The 20,655-nt window shown below is 47.1% G+C and overlaps 1 protein-coding gene across 2 annotated transcripts in view; it reads right to left on the bottom strand.

Annotated features, from left to right (window-relative positions):
- DRD2 (dopamine receptor D2) overlaps positions 1–18,950 on the bottom strand; it is a 31,995-nt gene extending 13,045 nt beyond the window's left edge. For both annotated transcript variants that reach the window (XM_010119368.2, XM_010119360.2), the window contains exon 1: positions 18,665–18,950. The gene's annotated coding sequence lies outside the window, so the exon portion shown is untranslated. The remainder of the gene's footprint in view (positions 1–18,664) is intronic.
- Positions 18,951–20,655: the final 1,705 nt, after the last annotated feature.

A 20,655-nucleotide genomic window follows, 5' to 3' on the forward strand; every position in this document is an offset into this window, starting at 1 on the left:
GAAAGGCTTTTTCCTGGCTGTGTGGTGAGGCTCTTCTGGCTGTCATTTAGGTGGGCTTGCCTGAGATCTCCCAGGGCAGGATCTGTGCAGCGGGTGCTCCTGACAGCTGGCACCACTTTCTGGGTACTTCCACACCGTGTCCGGGCCCTGCTGGAGTTTCTACGTGCTTAGCAAAAGCTGAGATTTCCACACAATTTGTTTGCTGAAGCAGTATGGGCTAAAAGATGAGCATTGCCTCCGTCTGCAGATCATCCCTGTCCTCTGCGTAACCGAGCCGGAGCGGCTGGTGGACAAGCAAGCGGAGCAGTTTGTTCATAAAAACGCGGCTCTAGCAAACAAATGCTAACATCAAGCCATAGCTCTGCCAGCGAGGAAGGTGAAATGCAGCTCTGCCCCATTTGTGGAAACAGAGCTTCTTTGTCAGCTGGTAAACCAGCACCGTGAGGCCAGCACGACGAGAGCTGTCGTACCCCGACAGCCCCGCACGCCTGCGGCTGCGGAGGGGCTCTGCAGTGGCGTTCATCCACGCCGACCGCTCCAGCCCCATGCCAGGTTTGCTTGTGTGCATAAAAGCAAACTATCGAGATCTGTTCCTGGGCCTGGAACAGCCCCTGCATCAGACATGGTGGCGTGGCAGAGAGCGTGACCAAAGAGCACAGGCCAGAGCTGTTGTGGCTGCTTTGCTTTGGGGGTTTCTGCTTTGAGAGACCCTAAACAGACCTCGATCGCTGCTCAGCGCTTCCCAAAGTCAGGCATTCCATGTTTCTCAAGCTGTATCTCCATAAAGACCACTGTGATTTGAAAATCTGGCCGTGTTCTCAGACATCCCAAAAGAGACCATTTAATTTTCTTAATAGAAGACAAAGTGAATTCAATTTATTAAACTATGGAAGTGATCAAAATAGCAAAACATTTGCAAATATCAAATTCACCTGGGAACAATGGTTTCTTTATGTTTCACTGAGCTTTTGTGTGCTTTTCTCATTCAAAGAACAATTTGTATAATAATCCTTGGAAATTTGTTGCATATGGGTCCTTAATAGCTGATAATTCAAAAAGTGTCTGTCTGACAGCGCTATCAGCGGCACTTGATAGCTCTACAAATGTCTTCTGAGAAACTGTCAAAGTGTCAGAAATTAATTAAATGTTAGCTTATGTGACTCAGAGTGAAGGGGGAAAAAAAATCAATGCTAAATGCAGCTACAATTTTTTCTTTTCTCCTGCTGCCCTTTGCGAATGCGAATCTGGAGAAGGCAGAAACATGCATAAAATGCAGGAGTAAAAAAAAGCAGGAACATAGAAAAGGCTCTTAAAAGCATAAAAGGAGTGGAATGATTTGATACGTCCAGGATCAGCCCCTTGGTCCTGTTCTGGCTCCTGAGCTCTGGTTTACAAAACAGCCATGCTTCGTGGAGAAAAGGCCAGAGACAAGGGCGAGGCACGTACGCGGTGATTCTAGCCCTGCTCGCTCCACAGGGCACTGCGACGCGGTGATGGAGCGGGAGGAACCACGTGCAGCTGATCTCATGGCTGTCTGGTGGGCATGTACTTGGTGGGGGTTAGGGAGGATACAGAACACCCTGGATCAAATGAGCAAAATTTCTCTTCTGTTTCCTTCTGCAAGATGGGGGTTTTTTTGGTTGTGTGTTTTTTTTGTTTTTGTTTTTTTTTTTTTTTTTTTTCTTTCAGTAGAACTTTTCTTATAGCAATGTTGTTTGTCTCTTCATGCAGCTGGTCATCATGAGGAAGGTTAAAAGATTATGTTTGAATGTTGTACGAATGAAAAGGTTTGGTGTTTCTAATGTAAAAAAAAAAAAAGTTTTAATTTGGGAAAATGAAACAAAAAAAGTTCCAAATATTTTGCGTGAAATAGGGAAACTAGAACAGTATCATTTGTGATCATGCAATGAAAGGCTGTAGCTAGTCCATATCCTTATGGTGCAAAACTACAATTACAGGAACAGCTCTGGTAATTCCTGACTTTTTAGAGTTTGAGTTATCAGTCCTAAAAATAATCTTAATTTCTCCAGACACCAAACTGGCGTCATTTGGCAGTATTATGGTGGCTATTAGAGTGTCTTGTGAGTCTTTCAGTGCTGCTTTAAGGAGCACTTTTTATTTTACTGCTGACAGTTTCTCAGAAGAGAAGAAAGAAGCACTTTAAAAAGCTGACTAGAAAAAAAGAGTGCTTTTTACTGCTTTTGTCCAGGCACCTGCACTTTCTTATGGAGGCGGAGGGAAGGGATCCTAAACACAGGAAAGGTGGCACCATGGGCACCTGGCTGCAGCTGTCCCTGCGGGAGCGGGGCGAGCCTCGGAATCCCGGTACGCCAGAGCCAGAGGCACAGCGCAGGCTGGTTTAGCTGAGGCTGTGGATGCAGATGTGGGTAGGGTCCTGAAATGGAACAAACCCCTCTGGGAATTAACTGCAGTAAAGCCACTTTAATTCCCGTACGGACTCCATGCGGATTTCCAGGATGGCTCAGCTAATCCAGATACGGATTTACCGAGAGGTCAAGGGCAGGAGCGAGCAGCAAGGTTGCAGCCCTGTGTTTGATGCCGGCCGTGCAGCCGTGTGCCTGCATCCCGCAGAGCGGCTGCTGCTTTCCCCTTCCGTTGGATCTGGTGTGTGCCTGGGTCTGTGCCAATCCCCTCGACACCGACTTCCTCGAGCGCCCCTGGTCAATCAGAGCCTAGCTGGGAAGCTGTTTGCCACCAGCCTCTCAACAAGTTCCCGTGCTTTCCAGGTGTCTTTCAGCAGCTGGAGGAAGTCTGCTGTCTGGCTGCGACTCGGGGAAAAAGGGAGCTAGGGCAGAAGCTGGAAACGCAGAGCCAGTTTCTCTCCTTTGTAGTTAACTCCCCGTTCTCTTCAGAGAGCAAACTGAAAAATGTGTTTGCTTGCAGTGCCGGTGTTTCTCCTTGGCTCCTCGTGATTGATCATCTCATTACGCTTGTGGCAAACAAGCACGACATCTCCCCGGCAAACGTGTAATGTTCACAACTGACAGCAACGAAACCGCTTGTCTTTCTGGCGAGATCTGAAACATGAAATGTGCATTACACAGAGCAGCACTTTGCTCTGTCATATAGAGACAGGCGTGCCAGGCAGCTCGCTGGGCAGCGGGGGGTAAAAGGCTCCAGCAGAAGCTCCTACCTACAGCTTCGCTGTGTTTGGATGCTACCCTGGCTCTCCCCTCTGCTCCCCTTGGTTCTGTGCTAGGTCTGAGATGCCCTGATTATTTTTTCTTCTTCTTTTTTTTTTTTTTTTTTCTCTCCCCCCCTCCCCCCTCAGAAATAGTAAAGGTGTAACACTTTTCTTGGTCTTTACTCTGCTTGCAAACGTCCTCAGGCATAAAATGTTCACAGGTCTCATCCTGAGCGAGCATCAGTGTCTCGCAGGCGCCACGATGCGCATCCTTGCAGCATCTGGTTTCTGTTTGGTAAAGATTTGTGGCCTTTGGAGATAAACTGGGCCGGCTGCCAAAACATGCAGTCAGCCTTTGCTGCTTCATAAAACAGCATGAAATTCCCTGAGGTTTTGCCCCAGACGTAACGTGTTAGGATGAAGCGTGGAGCGGGAGCTGCGGGATGTGGCTGCAGGAGCTGCTCCCTGCCGCGATGGCGGAGCGACGGCTGGGTCGCACCTCGCTGGGCGGGTGGCGTGGTGGGGGCTGCGGGCAGCTGGCAGCACCGATGTGATCTGGGGAGGCTGTTGGTTCAGCGTGCTTTCGGAGGCAAGCTCTCCCGTGAACTCCAGACAGTCGCGCTGCTCGGGACCTCTGGTTACCAGAATGCCCCAGGGACTGAACTCTGTGTAGACCTAACAGGAAAACAACATCACAGGCCACCAGCAGCAATATCCTGATGGCAATGCTTCCACAGCAGCCCCAGAACAGTCTCCACCTGCCTTTCCCAAGGGATTTCTTGCCAGATTGCCTATTTCCCTCTGCTGCTACCCAGATGTACCCATCAGGTTCCTGGAAGTCTAGCCTAGGACTGTGTGAGAGAGGTGTTCAGAGATAAAGTGTCTTTGGAGAAAATCTGCTTCACGGAAATCGATATCTAAGTGAGATTTGCACAGTACAGTGCCTTCCTGAATATTGTCATTTTCCTCAGAAATTTTGGAATCAATGGGCACAGGAAAGCTGTCAAACTGACATCCTTTCTGTCCTGAAGACGCTGCTTGATGCTGTTTACTGGGCTCCACTGGGAATGCAGCTGAGGCGTTGCAATAAAGGGAAGGAACATATTCTTTGGGAGTAGGGAGGTGGTGGGAGAGAAAGAGAAAGGACAAGTGCGTTTGGGGAGCTGGTTGGTTGGTTTGTTTTTCCCTGTTCAGAAGCACTGTGCAAAGGAAAGCAGCTGCTTCTGGAGTAGTTTTGCTATTTCTTGCATGTAAGCCCAGAAGTGATAATCCGTGCTGCGAACTCCTGGTCGTGGATGCAGTGAGAAAGAACCTCTTCCCATCAGTTCTACGCAGGGGACAGTGTCTGCAGGCATTGGGAAGGAGGGAGGAAAGGTCAGGAATAAGGAAAATTATTGTAAATTCTGTATTCACCTGAGAACCATAGTACCCACTGCCACCGCTAATGCTGATGAAAAATCCCAGCCACCTGCCTTGGCGTCTGACGCTCTGGGATCATCCCGTGCTCTGAACACAGTGAAGTCCGTGTGGCTTTAAATAACCTGACTCCGCCAGCACCGAGTAGGACATGCAGATACAGTCGTGACTGATGAAGTCCTGGCAGTAATTACAGTCAGTGCTCAGAACCGTTTTGAATGTATCTCTTCCGAAGGCAGTACTGGGCAAACTTTTCCATTTTCTTGGGGGTAAGTCTGCAGTAATAAGTAGAATGCACAAGCTACCTCTGCACCTAGAGGTACAGAAATTAGACGTATCGTGACGAGGCTGAGCTTTTGGGGGGGCTGAATTCTAACCTCAGCTCTGTGCAACCTTCCTATCTATCTGATACAAGAGTTCTTCCCGTCAGCTCCTCACAAAGACCTCTTGAAGAGCTTCCTCCTCTCCTGCCTTTCTGTAGGGCTCCCTGTTCTGCAGATCCTTTGTTATTTGAAATATGAGTGCAAGGCGTTCTGACCACAGTTACTGCTCACTTCTGATTCAGGAACACTGCTGCATTGCACTTGGTCTTGGGTAATGCCTAATCAGATCTTCCCGCTAGAAAGCGTGCGTATGTCCCCCCGGCGCATGTTGTGAAGCACCTCATCTGAGCACTGCCTCCTGAAGCACTCAGAAGTGCCGCTGGCATGGGGTTTGCGTGTAACACGCTCCCGCCACATAAGCCTTGGAGTCACTGGCTTCCACCATCCTTCACGCTGATGCCACAGTATTTTCTATTCACAGCGCTTTACTTCTCCCTAATTGCACCATTCAGAGCACTCTGCGCTAATTCTGGCATGTGAATCACTGCCTCCCGAACAGCAGCCCTGGGACACAGGGTGACGAGAGCCTCAGCAGCCTGACTCTCTTTCTCTGGAGCGCAGAGTTTCCTTCCTCTGGGAGCGGGTGACGGGATGATCTTGCAAGAGCCTTGTAACTCAAGAACTGCACGGATGATGCCTGGTTTTAATGTAGATGCTCTGAGGCTCGTGACTTCAGTAACTCACTTGATTTCTCAGTTCTCCGTTTGTGGTTTTGGTGCATTAATTGTCCCTCTTTCCCTATGATGCCATGAATTTTTGCCTGAGTTTGAAATTGCATTTCAGGGAGGAAAGGGAAGAAGTGTTTCTTTTTCCCAGCCCGCCTGTCCATTATCCCTGGTACAGCGCTGATGGGGCAAAACATTTCCCAGGGCTGCGACGGTGCTGGCAGAGGCGGCACACAGGGAACAGCACGTGTTACTGCCCTCCCGACTGAAAACAGCACACGCGTTCCTCTGGTCCGTTGGGAGAAGGATGTTCTAAGGCTGAGTTTCACTGGGAATTGACTGCCTCCTGCTTTTGCATCCTTTGAAAGTCTCACCCTTAGTTAAAGGCTTGGCAAGCTTTTTGCAAGCCCTAATGGAAGGGCAGAATTCAGCAATATCTTCACTAGAGGTGGAGAAAAGTACCTGTAACTTGCTTTAGCGTGACTTTCTGCTGATAAAAAGCAGATTGCATTTTTAAAAAGGCCTTCTCTTGATTCAAGACCTGCAGCTTGTAAAGGGGTTTTAGCAGAAATTATTTGGAATTTTCCAATTTTAACACTTTCTCATTACATATGTTAAACAGTCAAAGCTAAACTTTTGCAAGGAAAAGCTGGGGGTCCTTTTTCTTCCATAAATGAGCTTTATGGATCTGTCGGGATTTCAAACCTGTTAAAACATCTCACGTCAAAATGAGGAAAAAAACATTAACTGTCTACTCTGAAATTTTAGTTAAATTATGACCTTTTCTTTGAAAAGATCTAACTTAAAACATTTTAGTTTGGAATATATTTTGCAAACATTTTTAGAAAATTCAGAACAGTTTCCCCTCAGGTCAGGTTTCCAGTGTGGGCTCTCAAACCCTCACCGCAGCCGTTGGAGCACGTGGGCTCGCTGCGAGCCATCCTCAGAGGAGGCTCGGCAAATGCACAGACAGTCATCTCAAACCCAGAAGGGCAGTTCACATCGCAAATCGCAAGTTCTCCTTCCAGAATGGAAGCAGGTATCAATAGCTTCCTGCAGCAGTAATCTCCCAAAGCCCCATCGCCTCCTCTATCCCTGGCAGGGAGGTTTGACTCCTGCCTGGCAGGCTGCTGAAGCAGAGCCACCGATTCCTCTTCCTCTTTAAGAATATGTGGGTACAGGGCAAGCTTTAATCTCTTCAGCATTGGGCAGGTGAAGAATTCTGCAAGCTGCAGCTCCTCCAGGCGCAGCCCACTTGGACAGTCCTCAGCTGGGTGGAAAGGATGGGCAGACAAGGGCTCCTTAAAATCATCTCTGACCACGTGTGCTTTTGGCTGTGGACACCCAGCCAGAAATCTCACACGGATCTCGATTTCTCAGTGTTTAAAGGTGAAGAATTTAACGCTTAAAGCAAAGACCCATTTTAAAGTCTTACGTTGGGCTTGTGCGGAAAGAATCGGGTGGTGCGCTGCAGGATCTGATGGAGTCTGGCACAGCTGCAGGTGGGATTGTGAAGGAGTGGGCAGGTATTGCGTATCGCTGCACTCCCGCACCCTCGCACTGAGATGGCCGCTGTCACAGATGGGTCTTCTGCCTAGAAAGACGTTGGTTCTGCTTAAGTACTGCATGCCTGTAGACCTAACATCCTGTTCTGTTCAAAAGCCCATTTTTTTCTTAATTCTTTTATATATCTCCTAATGCCAAATCTCTCTGACTAATAAATTCCCAGCCTTATGAGACCGGTGATCTGTCTCCTTTTAGAATTCGTTACGTGTTTGAGATCATCCACCAATGACTGCAAATAACCCTTAATCAGCAGTAGAGCTAATTGTAGTATTTTTGAGGAAAGGAAAAGGTTGAATCTCCACTCCACATCCCCAGTAGTTATGTATAGAGGCAGCTGAAATTTGAACAAAATATTTACTTTTAAGTACTGGTTAAAACATGGCAAATGTTTAAGGACTTTTAAAAATTATTTGGTTTTATCTATTTAATGTTTACTGTACACTTTGGTGCTTGGCATTTGGAGTGCATAACTTAATTTAATTACAGAAATAGATTGTGTTAATTCCTTAGTTGAATAAATCTTTGGAGTTTTTTTCCCTCTAGTCAGGCTTCCTGTGTTTATGCAGCACCTAGCAGAAGGGTATTTCAGCTCTGAGTCCTTCAGCCGTACTTTATTAAAAGTAAATAATAATAATTCAGATTGAGGAGATCAAATATTTGCCTTCCACTTATGTAATCTAACATTCATCTAACATCTGCTCTTTTTCTTGCCACTCCTATCACTAAGCTTGTTTGCAAAAATGTTTGCCAGAAGAAGTGAATTCCCGAGGCAAGGAGAGCTCTTCCTGCCCCGCCTCCCCTCGCCCTTCCCTCTCTTTTTCTTAGATTTTGTGACTTTTTGCCCCAAACCATATATGACTAATAGTTGCCATGAAGTCCCTTTCAATAGATTCTTTGTAGAAGATTTGATGAAGATGTGTCCCTCAACACAAGGTTCGTGTGACTCCTTCCTGCTCCAAGTGCCACTTCCCTGTATTTGAAACCTGGGGAAACCATCAGGTGAATGAGCGTCCCATCCCTCATGGCGAATGAGCGCAAACAGGCTCCGGTCAGCAGAGGGGAGGCGAGGGGGCTCTGTCTGTTCCTTCCGTACAGATTAGCCAGTGCTCCTCACATTTCAAATCCTAACGATCTTTAATCATTTAATCCCTGACCCAAATCAGCTCCACTGCTCAGCTTAAATCCCACCTCTGTCATCTTTGCAAGCAAAATGTGAGGAGGGGGAGGACGTGTCTAGTTCCGGACCTGTCCTTTTACATCTCCTCGCTCAGGGTGGGCATTCAACTGTAGAGGACTCGGGCTGGATCCTCAGCCTCTCTAGATGTGGCCGTAGCGCTGGAAAGGACTTGGAGAGTCAAGTGGTTCCTGCTCTGCACCGTGACAGGTATCCGTCTGAACTTCTTGGTCTAACCTTCCTTGAATGTCTTCCAGAGATGCAAACTGCTTCATCACCTTTTATATATGCAATGTGTATTTCCTCTCTGATGCTGTTGCATCACTGTGTCCCCTCTTTGTTCAACGCAGTCTCCTCATGGGGCAGAAATTCACTATGCAGCAGATCTTTGTTACCTGTGATACAAAAGCTCACGTTCTTGGAAGAATTATTGCTCCTAGGCAGGTTTTTTTTTTTCCCAGTGCGAGCGTTGTCATTATTCCAAATGGTTTTGGTCCTCAGCTTGTGTAGCAGAGGTAGCATATGTATTTAGATCTCATGCAGATGCGCAAGAAAGAACCACATGCCGTATTTCAAATAAAACTCACCTGAGAATGCCAGGGAATTAAAAAAAAAAAAAAAAAAGCAGAGTGTAAATCTTACAGAGGATGAGCTTGCATAGAGTGATCAGATCAGCTTGCTGTTGGAACCCCAATAGAACCCATTTTCTGGTGCCAGAGGCTGGGAAACCCGCAGGCGTGTCCTCCGCGATGATGGCGCAGCGACTCCTCGTCACGCCCCTCCGTTCCCTGGGGCGCCTGAGGACAGCCACTCCCCTCGCAACGTCGAGCAGGGCAGTAGGCTAAAAGGGAGCCCGGAGTCTCCCCCCCAGCCGTTCGGCTGAGCTAAGGAAAGATGCGACGTGACAAGAAGTGTCACATGTGATCAGATAACCCTGTACGATGTTGATGTTGTCCCGCCTGACTCACCGTCAAATCCCTCGCTGGGATGGGGAGAGCCAAGCTCTCCCATCTGCTCCTGCTATAGCAACCCAGCATCTGTGCTGTCCGTGCCCGGTGCCCTGCTTGGTCCACAGCTGTGCCCTGATGTGCCCCTCATGGAGACCGAGGGGAGGAAGAGAAACTGGCCTTCATCCTGATGGTGTTTCAGGACAGGGTTTTTCAAACACATCTAATGAAATTGAGCATTTGTTCTTACTTGCTTTTGAGCTCTTGAATGTTTGACATTTTTGAACTTTTTGAATGTTGAAGCTCCTCAATGTTCTATGTGGACCATCTGGTTCTGGTTGCTACTTTTTGAACCCTTCACCAGCAAAGCGATTTCAATGGTTTTATCCTGGTTTCCTACCCAAAGATGCTCTGCAGGGGGGTGGTTTTCTATGTGTTTGGGGGGTGTATGTCTCTCTGCCTGGCCTTTGGAACTGTTTGCCTGTTAGCAAGTTTCCTAAGAGCAGAGGGGTCTTATGCTCTGTGTTAAGTTCTCCCATGTTTTGTGAAATTTGACAGTGGAAGAAGATAGACATCCCCTGGTGTCCTGTCAAAGACCTCGGGGCACCTGTGTGGGTGATTGAACCCCCAGGAAAGCGGGTGTTTTGCTTCCATCGTATGTGGTACCATGGAAGCATTCACCTGTTTTCCAGGTGAATGGGTGGCTATTTTGCTTTGTCCCAAGCCAAGACGTTAGAAAAGTAGTTTAAGATTTTATCTGTCCTGCTTGTTTCTACTAGGCAGAAGGCACTGACTGAACTTTTCCCCTAGGCCTTTGTTAAAATTCAGGCAAGCTTATTAGCATTCTGAAGCCTAACTAGAGCACACATGTGGATCGCAGCCTAAGAACAGATTGGTCTCCTGGGTCTCCAGCCTGTTGCTAGAGTATCTCGTGCTCAGTCGATGGCTTTGGGCTGATTCTTCAGTGAGGGAGCAGGACCTGTTAGTCTGACAGCTGGTACAAACCTTGAAGAGACATCTGTTTTCCCCCCGTACTCCCCAGGACTTGTGGCTAGCATCACTGACAAATCCCTAGCCAGCGGAAAAGGTTATGCGAAGCTCCGGTGCTCAAGCAATGTTCAGTTTTTTGAATTATTTGAATCATTTCAGCTTCAAAACTGCAGATAAGTCAGCTTGGTTGGAGAAGAGAGCTGTTGTAAGCGGGAGTGGGTTACAGGACTCTTTACTACAGCCGACAAGCAGGGCGTTTGCCCGTGTTCCCCCCACTCTGCCTCAGCCCTGGGATCCCCCAGCCCCGGCACCCTGCGCCTGCAGCCCAGCAGCCCTCCAGATTTACCGGCTGGGGTTACGAGTGGAAGCGGTGAGCAGCATCTGTGAGCGTGGTCTGCACTGATAGCTCCTGCGGCAGGACTTGCCTGGGCTCAGTTGTCAGGTGCCTTAGAGAAAAGCCTGCAACTGTGGGAGCTGTAAAGCAGCACGAGCTCTGGCTGGCAGGAGCCGTCTCCCACAGCGCTCATCTAGCACCTAATGCAGCACTGCTTTGTTTTATCTGAGGCTTTTAACTGTGGCTATTGCATACGAAGTCCGTAACAAATCCAGTTCACAAATCCAATCTGGACCTGCTGTAGTTATGAATTCTGTATTACTTGAACCCACAAAGTCATTAACAGGGCTCCAGAAAGTCATGAATATTTCCACCTGACGTGGTGGGGAGCAGGTGCTCTTTCAGATGAAGCATTTCCGGGAACCACTAATGTTTTTAATTATGGAGTGCTGGGTACAAGTTATTGTGAAAGTTAAGGCAGGACTAAATCCAGTGCCGTCTTCAGTGGCTGTTTAATCATCAGCAATATAAATAAGGGGGTGTAGAAGACTAAAAGCAAGATGTCCACTATCTGAACGCGTGTCCCCTACTTGCTGGAGGTGAAGCAAGTGCAGCAGCCCAAGAAAAACCCCCAGCAGGCACTGGCATTTGCCTTCCTAAAAGTGCATTCTAGCAGTGTGGAGGAGAGATGTTCTCTTTTACACAGCTCCTCTTCTTGACCCTGTGTGTCTTTGTAGGAAGAAAAAAAAAAAAACAAAAAAAACAACAAAGCTAAACCATCTGCAGGTTATGTGATTTGCTGTGTAACCATGGATTGCTGTTGTTGCGTGTGACTGGAATTTCTCACTCGCATCACCGCCAGGCACGTTCTCAGCACTCAAGGTGTTGTCACACTTGACACATTAAGGATGTCTTCAGGATAATATCTCTGGGGCAGACAGTGAGCGCTGACAGAAATGTCCAAGTTACTGAACTAGCTCCTGCACATAGTAATTGCTTTACTTTAACATTTCCCTTCTTTTTTTTTTCATTCTTTTTCTGAAGTGCATCAATTATCTTTACAAACAGTGTCTCGTATGCTAAGGTTTTGCAGGTATGATTCTGAGGCCTTCTGTAATCAGAAGCTCAACAGTAAACCGAATTGCAAAATGTGGCCCCAAAGGATCTTAACTTTATTATTTTTCCTTTTTGTCATTTTCTGTTACTGTTGTAACCTAATTGATTGTTCCTTCACACTGAGGAAACAAAATATCTATAGATAAATAAAAATAATACTTGGAAAGGACGACAAATGAATCTGCAGAGAAACAGCCATCATATGTAGACAAACATCCTCCTACATAACAAATAATGGCACATCGTCACTGTGTGGATTTCTCCTTTTGTTAGAGAAACATCTTTCAAAGGAAATGCGTATGCTGCTTCTCTGGAAAACTTCTGGAGTTTATTGGTGGTGTGGGACAGGGGAATGGTACGATGCCAGTGGCAGAAATTCTCACGAGTTCTGAACCCAGAACTTTGGCAGCTAAACAAAATGCGTGAGCAAAGGAATTCTTAAATTTGTAATGGGAGGGGAGAAAGAAAGCAAGAAAACCTGTGAGCAAAGCAGTTTACTTTCTGCAAGATACTGATTCAGTGCAGCTCTCCACGGAAATAGTTTTGGTTGTGAAGTTCTCAGCTGTGAGGCTGAGACACACAACCCTTAGCAGCACACTTGTGTAAGGCTGACGTTGTTTTATTTAAGCCAGCGCGCTGTGTGCTGCTGGCTCAGCACCCAGTCTCGTGTCCCTGACAGCCCGACCCAGCTCCCCGTGGAGCTGCGGGAACGTGCCTGCCTTGCACTGTAAGCGCATTCGCCGGCTCTGCCGTGATCCGTGCCCGGAGGTACCTGTGGGAGGGACGCTGCCGCCCAGTACTCGTCAGCAGATCGGGAGGAAGCCCTGCAGTTAATAGATATTCTAAGCCCAGCTCCTCCAAAGCTCCGTGTGGAGTCACAGCCAGGCTACCAGCCAGCGGCATGGATGGCAACGGCAAGTGGCCAAACGTGCTGGTCTTCAGTCTGGGAATAGAACGCACAGGGACCTCTTCTGCTTGCCAGCGAGGTCTCTAGCAGTTGCCCCAGTGCTGTCCTTGGAAACACAGCCTGCTTCACATCTATCTGCAAGATTTGAGGAAAGACTGCTCTTTTAGTCTAGCTTTCTAGAGAGGCAAAGCCCAGGGAAACCTAAAGGTTCACTTGATGTGCAGTCACTCTAATTTTTAATAACCTCCTGTTACGCTGGCAGAGGTCTGGGATCACCGGTCATGGATCACGACCAATCTGAGATAGATGCTTTGGAAATGAAAACAAAGCAACAATAAGGACATGCAGGAATCTTTGGTACCATGGGGATTCCAATACTGGCTTTTTGATTCCCTGGTTAGTCAGATAATTAAAACCCTCGAACGGTTACTGTTGGTTTGCCATTAAGAAAGTGCAAATAGGGCGCTTACGCATCCCTAGCCCGTTCACTGAGAGTCATGGTGAGCTGAAGAGTTCCTGTACAATCTCAAACACATTTTTAAAGCATCCATAACCTCCCGGGGATGAGAAATTATTCACGTACTGGCACCAGCGTGGTTCTTCCTGTTTAATCATATACACGGGGGCGGCGTGGTGTTTCTCTTTTTAATGCTTTTTAAATTAATAAGATCTTTATAATTGTAGCTTTTCAAGCATGGGTGGCTAAAATTTGACTCCTAAATCTGTGTGTAAATGTCTAAAGGAAGGCAGGCTGGCTGTTCTCTCTGATGTGCGAGCGCGCTGGATTCCCAAGCACGTAGCCAAGGCCACTCAAAGGTGTTCTGGCCTGGAGTGGTCACCCCAGAAAAGAGACGAAAAGACTGGAAACCTAACTTCAGTAATCCTGTTTTTCCAGACTGTCATACAAATACAAAAAGGCTTGAAATACGTGGATACGGGGTAACTGGAGGTCAGAAAGAGTGCCTGTTACAGACAGCATCTTAACTTGCTGAAACTCCAAATCGCCTGAGGCATCTGAATAGCGTTTGGGGCGAGGATTCGGTTTAGACAAGTAAATTGCAAGGTGTAATAGATTAGGTAACAAATTTAGCTTTTCCTATGTACGGTCTCAGCTGCAGCATTCAGGGGAGCATGATTCCAAAACCTGAGACATTGGAGAAGAGCTCATTTTTCTATAAAGCTGCAAATGGCCCAGTGCATTCTCAATAGCGTTGATTTTGCTGATACATCCCCAGCGTTAGCAGTTGGCAACCTGAAGCAGTCAGCAAAATCAAACACATGTATTTACCAACTACTAAGTGTGTTTCCAGCTCCTGGGACATCTCGGGCAGAAACAGCTGAGGCTACAGAGTCTGAAATGTAGGATAAATAATGGAAGACATACAAAAAAGGAGGTACAAATCAGAATGAACGTTAACTGCGAAGGCCGCACAAGCGTGGTGGATTTTGCTGACCTCAGCAGGCCTGGGTTGGGCGCTGAGCAGCTTTCCCCAGCCGCAGCACGCAGGGTCCGTGTGTTTATTTAACTCCATTAGGAATGTGAAGTGCGGACGTCACTGATCATTCAGGACTACCTCCAGGTCTTAACGCTGCGCTTGTTCTATTACTGACTGCTTTTATTGCTCCTCGCAGCCTGTCTCTTGTTCTCCAATGCTACATAACACATAAGGCTGCATTTCCATTTTCTGAATGGACTAATCACGGCTCTCTCCTTTGATAAAGAATGTGCAGCCTCCCACATAACCACATGGAAACCAACAGGGAAGAGTAAACCAGAAATAAACCCGTGCTAGGGGGCTGAGAGAAAAATTCCCACTGAGATAATTGGGAGGGATGTACAGAGAAGAAGCAACTGAACCTACAGTCACATCTTTAAAAAAATTATAATGCTAAAAATATCCAGATGAAGGACAGCAAGAGAAACATGATTGAAGCGGAACAATTGGTAGAGGAGTTAATACTTATTAGCAATCATTTTAGATTGAATATGGGTTGGTTTTGTAACAGCACAAGGAATGATGCATCTGACAGGACTTAAACAATTGCCTCCCCCTTTCCCAGAGAATCTAGTTAGCAACACCCTGCCACAAATCGATCGGTCTCGCGTGCTCCTGAAGAGTTAGCCAAAGCAAATGTAGTTACCAAAAGTATTTGTAAAATATGGTGAAGTTAGATCCCAGACAAATCTTTCAAAATCTTTCCTCTTTATATTCTGAACTTTAGTATGTTTTAACATTTAGCCTGCTGTATTTTCTCCCATAGCCTTAAAAAGAAATAGCCCTGAGAGGTCAGAGAAAGTTCACGCAGTCCAGTATCTTTTCTCCAAGGGTATCCAAAAGCTATTGCCTGGGCAAGAGTGTAAGAACAGAGCAAGTGTTTATTTTATTTCTGCAAGTACTCTCCCATCATCCAACTGCTTGCATCTCAGATACTTGCTGAGCTGGTGTGGGTTCTATACATTTATTAACGATCAGTGGACTTCTTTCCCTTTGAGCTGAAATTGCCCCGTGTCCCCTTGAACCTAGGTTGACAAGATTTAGGAACGTTTAGTGTCCAGACATGCCTGTGGCAAGAAGCCTATAGCTAAAGTACATGGTGTGTGGTCCCTGTCCTGTATCTCCTGGCGTTGAAATATCGGCTGTGTGCGTGTGAGAAAGCAAACGCTCGTTTCCACATTTCCCAAGTGTTCAGAAGACGTTTGAGCACAGAGGGTGAAATTGAAAGAGCGTTATTATGAAAGTATGGTAAGGTTCATGAGCCGAATCATCTTATTTGTATCTGAAGAGCTAGAAATACTTGTGCATTTGAATATAAGTGTTTTTCAAAGTTCTGTGTTGTTTTGGAAAATTGATGTGTAATATTTGTCAAAGAATACTGCTAGTGAGAAAAAGGGTACGTCTAGCACAAGGGTGTTAAAGACAAGCAGGCAAATGCTTTATAGAAACAGAGCATAGGGCTTAGAAGTTCATTCCATGGCTTCTTTCACAAGGTGGGAATAACAACGTCCAAAGTCTTCAAAGTAACATGACATTCTGCTTTCTTCTGGAGGAAGCTTGATTTTTGTTTTCATCCAAATATTCCCTGCAGTTTCAGAGGGGGCTTCAGAGATAATACCATATAATACTTTGGGTGCCAAGGATGAGAAAGCCCAGGGGTGAGTTGGTTCATGGCTGGTCCTCAAGGGTGTAACGGTCACCGGGCAATTTGGCTGTTACACAGCGTGGACCCTTATCTGCCCAGTAGGGTTGAAACAACCCCTTTGGCAGCAAGGGGTTTTGAAATGTGCCAGCACCTTGTCACTTATTTCTTTTTTCCAGGGATGAACACAGAGGTGTACCAGGTAATTATACTTTCTGGCAGTAAGTTGTATCATGGAAAGAGCAATTCTCTGTGGCGTTTTGAGATGCATCAAAATGCAAGCGTTAGAAACTGAAATTTGAATTCAGTTGAAGTAAACAAAAGATGGGAGGGTGGAGATTTGCTGATTTGATACAAAGGATGGATTTCAGGAGAACGCCACACAGGAAATCATACTTTGTGCTAGGCCTTTCTGTTTCATTGAGGGGGCATGTCTTAGTCACAGGTCCTCGCTGGCCCGTGCCATTGTTCAGACCTTCCAGCCCCGCTGCAGAATACCGCTGTTCTGTTCCGGATGCATTTACCAGCCTGATTGTGACTTGTGTTATCAACTGACCGGTGCCTTGAGCGTTTGCTAATGCTGGTAACAGCCTGCGCCTGCTAGCCTGAGGGAGTAGGAGGAAGAATCCATTGAACCAACAATGAAGTGCCATTAAGGGAAAAGCTGAGTATTTTTCCCAGGCAGGTGTCTCATACTTCAGCAAATCTGGCAAAGCTTGAAGTGCAATCTTTGTGCTCGCTGCCTTGCATGCAAGCGGTGCATGCAGAGTGAGTGGATGTCAAGCTGGGACTCCCTCGTGAGAGGAGCGCGTGTACGAAAATCACCTGTGCTTTGTGGCTGACCCGCTCGGCTCAGTGGGCTTCGTGGTGATTTGGGTTGTGGGAGCAGTGCAGGATGGGCACGACGGACGCTACGTGACCGCGTACCTAGCCTAAATCGTGACCTAGCCTTTCGTGCGGGGCGTGAAAGTGACACGGAAGCAAAATGGGAAGGGAAAAGGAAGCTGTGTGGTTCTGGGTGTGGTCTGTTAGCTACAACATAATCTATGCTATTAACCCAGCCCCTCCTGGCTTTCGAGGGTTCACATGCTTCTCTAAAGTCTGAAACGTGCACTGCTGTTTTATCGTTGTTAGCGTACCGAGTTGAACCTCTTCTTTACACGTGTGCAGTCTCAATGTGTGTGTGCAAATGTAATAGCATGGCAGACTTCACACAGTGGATTCATCTACGTGTGACTGCATGAAATGCATTTGGGTGGCATTTTGTGGTATGTGACGCGTCACGTAAGGCAGCTCACTTAACTCATGTCAGGTAACTGCTCTATAGCCGTCTTTAAAATTATTAAGGGAAAAAGCAGGGCCCAAACTCACATCTTCCTAATTCTGCTGACGTATAGCCATTCTTCCTGACCCTGCCATTTCAAATGGTCAGGAGATTTGAAGTCTACCCTTCTTTTTCTTTCTCTCCATCATATTTGCCTGTCATGCCATACACTGTCTATGTACGCAAAAGATATCACATGGCACATAAATCGGTGGAAAGTACTCTCACAAAAACTCTGTTCAGAACTATAGGAAGTAAAGAATAAAGCTTCTAGCATAATAGAAGTTCTGTAGTATGAAAAAGTAGTAGCTTCTACAAGCAATTAGTGGACTTTTACTTTGACAGAAATAAAAAACCATGAGCACAGGATTATGAGTTCTTAATACCAGACCATTGTGTGGGTCAAGAACAGTTACGTTAAACACTGGACATGTAAGAAATATAACCCACACTGTCTGGCTGTGAATTGCGTGTGTGCCGATTTAACTAGTTGTATTCTCATCTTGTGGCTGGTTATTTATAAAACAATCAAGTGATTTTTCTCTCTGACTTTGAACTCTACTTGAAGAACAGTGATTCATGTTCCACATGCTGTTAGCTCTACGGCTCCGTGCTTTGCAGGCTGAGAGAGACTTGAGAATTAATGTGTGAGGATGTGTTATCTGTGTAGAAACCACCTACAGACAACAACTTTGAACAAAAATACTTCAGCACTGAATAGGACCCAACGCAACCCTAGAGTTGCCTGCCCTAAATCCCTGGTTTCCACTGGTTTGAAAGAACCAGATGAAACTTCTCACTGAAGGGCAATGGAAAAATATTAAGGTACAAACAGGAACGATTCAGACTTCCCTCATGCCGCAACAGTTACTGTAAACCCTGCACAAATCTCCTTGCAATGCTAGAGGAGTACTGCTGAAAGGTTTCCTTCCAGGGCTCCTTCGGGAAAGGGGGACAGATCTCCCGTCCTACACTGGGAAAGACTGTTCAACATTGACTGGTGCTGAGAAGGAAATTTTAAGGGACACAAGTTTTGCCATATATAAAAAAAAAAGTGAGTGTTTTAAGAGGAAAAATAGTGTTTTCCCTCAAACAATTTGACTGAACAATCTAATTCTTTGGGGAAATAGAATGTACCGACACTGTATCCTATCTGCACATCCTCCTCCTACAGTTTTCCCTGTCACTCCGTTTCCATTGTGTCTGTGAGGGAGCAATGTTAAGCATCAAACTTCTAAAAATGATACTGGCTTCGTAGCAACTCTAAATGTCTCTTTAGCATTAAATAACAATTGTTTGTTGGCTTGCAGTTAGTGCTTTAGAAGAAAAAATTAAGACAGGTCACGTTTTTAAATTTAAAAACTTGCTTTTCACCTACTCTGTTTGAGGAGAGAGCAGCTTAATGGAACATTTGGTCTAGTGGCAAATATTTTCTTTTTCCACTGTCTGTATTTACATTGCCAGGCAGTGGTGATTACAGTAGCTATTCTGTCTATTCCCTTACCGGGACATTCACAACATCTGTAATTCCTGAAGAAAAGCATCAACACGTCTCTTACCTTCAAGCCATACGAATCCCTCGAGCGGAGGTGGCAGTACTTTGTGTCAGATATATCCAAACACCCCAGCTCCCCACCGCGGCTTTGCCTCCGGCTCTCCCAGGCTTTCAGGCAGACTTTTTGGAATTCGGCATTCACGCAGAGGAGAGGAAAAGGGAACAAATCACCTGCCTGACCCCGGCAAAGCGGGGCACGCGCAGATGAAACTTGCAGTGTTATCCCCGAGCTGAGCTAGCAACTGCTCCAACTTCGGGAGAGCTGGGAGCGGATCAGCTTCCAGGGAAGAGGCGATTCGGAGCGAAGCTCTCCTGCGGTAATTCCCGGCCGATTCTTTCAGCGCATGGCCGCGTGGAAAAGCGGCGGCTCCCCCTCCGTCTCCGGAGCCCAGATTTGGCTAGCTGGTGCTGAGAGCCGCCCCTTCCTCCCACGCCGCCATCCCAACAACCTGTTTCCACTCCCGCTCCCTTGGCTGCCCGCGGGCTGCGCTTTCCCGCAGCGCTTCCCTGGGGGTGGGGGGCAAAGTTTCCTCCCCTTCCCCAATCCCACCGAGGAGAAATGGCTCCCCGGCGGCGGCGGGCGGCTGCTCTGCCCCGGGGGCTGCGGGACGGGGCCGTGCGGGACGGGGCCGTGCGGGGGGCGGCAGCTTCAGCACCGGGGGCCGGACAGCGCGGGGATGCTCCCGGGGATGCTCCCGGGGATGCTCCCGGGGATGCAGGCAGGGATGCAGGGGAGCCGCCCCCAGCCCGAGGAAACCCCCGTGGAAAAGAACCTTTTCCCTCCCAGGCAGCCCTGCCCTGCCCAGGGATGCCGGAGGGTCCGGGGATGCTGGGGAGACCCCAGGGGAAAGCGGGCAGGCAGCCCCCCAGCCCCCGCGCACTCCCGGGGTGAGGGCTGAGATGCTCTGCAGGGGCTGGGAGGGCTGGGCATCCCCCACCGCTGGGTACGAGGCGACTCGCTGCCCCTGCCCGTGCCCGGGTCTGTGTGCAGCTGTGGGGTCTCACAGGAGGGAAAACATGGAATGACCCTCCGGTACGGACAGGAGAGGAAAGGAAGGCAGAATTTTGAGTAAGGAAGCTGACTGTAGTTGTTACTTCTGCTGTAAACAGCCTGTATTGTTTCTTTGTGAAGAAGCAGGTCAATGCCAAAAAGGGACTCGCTCACCTGCGTTCTTCCCCAGCAGAAAAGTCCCAGCATGGTCCTGTGTATTTGCTAACCGCCCAGGCTAAAATTCTCAGCGGTGCTCCTGGTTTAAACACTCTCTGTAATGGTAAATAGATCTCTTTGCAATTCAAATACCGAGAGAAACCATTTCCCGAAAGGATGATGAAAGTGTAGCTGCTGTTGTAATACTTTAATATCGTCTTATAGTTTAATATCTTTAATACTACCTCACTTTCAAAGCATTAGGAGTCCATAGTTTGAAGGATGTTTCCTAAGAAAGATTTTCTTCTTTCCTGAAATGGCTTATTCTCTTTTCTGAATGTATTTTTTATATTAGCAAATAACGCTAGACAAAGAGAAAATGCTATTAAACCCATCTCTATGGTTAGACTTTTAAAAGATTCTGTTTCTGGAGGATTTTCTACAGAGGAGTGGGTCTAGAATACTGCTTTCAACCTTTTCTGACCGTGGAACCCCAAACATTTCACAGCAGAGCTACTGACCCCTTTAGGATATTGTACAGATAAACTGCTGCAAAATGTACACACGCTTGTTTTTCTGAGTCATCTTCAGCAGGAAAGCCAAAACGAATTCTCTTGAACTTTCTAAGCGTTATTGAAACAGTTTCATTTTTTTCTAAGTAATGTTCCACTGTGAGATTTGCAGTGCTGAGGTGGTCAAATAAATACTAGAGCTGACACCGTGAGCACAGAACCCACGAACGGCCACAGGAATTGCTGTAGCACTGCAGTAACCTGGACGTATTCCTCCCAAGGCTAAGCTGTTACTCGGCGCCGGTGTAGGAACTGTCGGATGTCCTTGTTCTGGTC

The sequence above is a fragment of the Chlamydotis macqueenii genome, chromosome 24 (genome assembly GCF_036417535.1).
Source record: "Chlamydotis macqueenii isolate bChlMac1 chromosome 24, bChlMac1.mat, whole genome shotgun sequence".
Lineage (NCBI taxonomy): Eukaryota > Metazoa > Chordata > Aves > Otidiformes > Otididae > Chlamydotis > Chlamydotis macqueenii.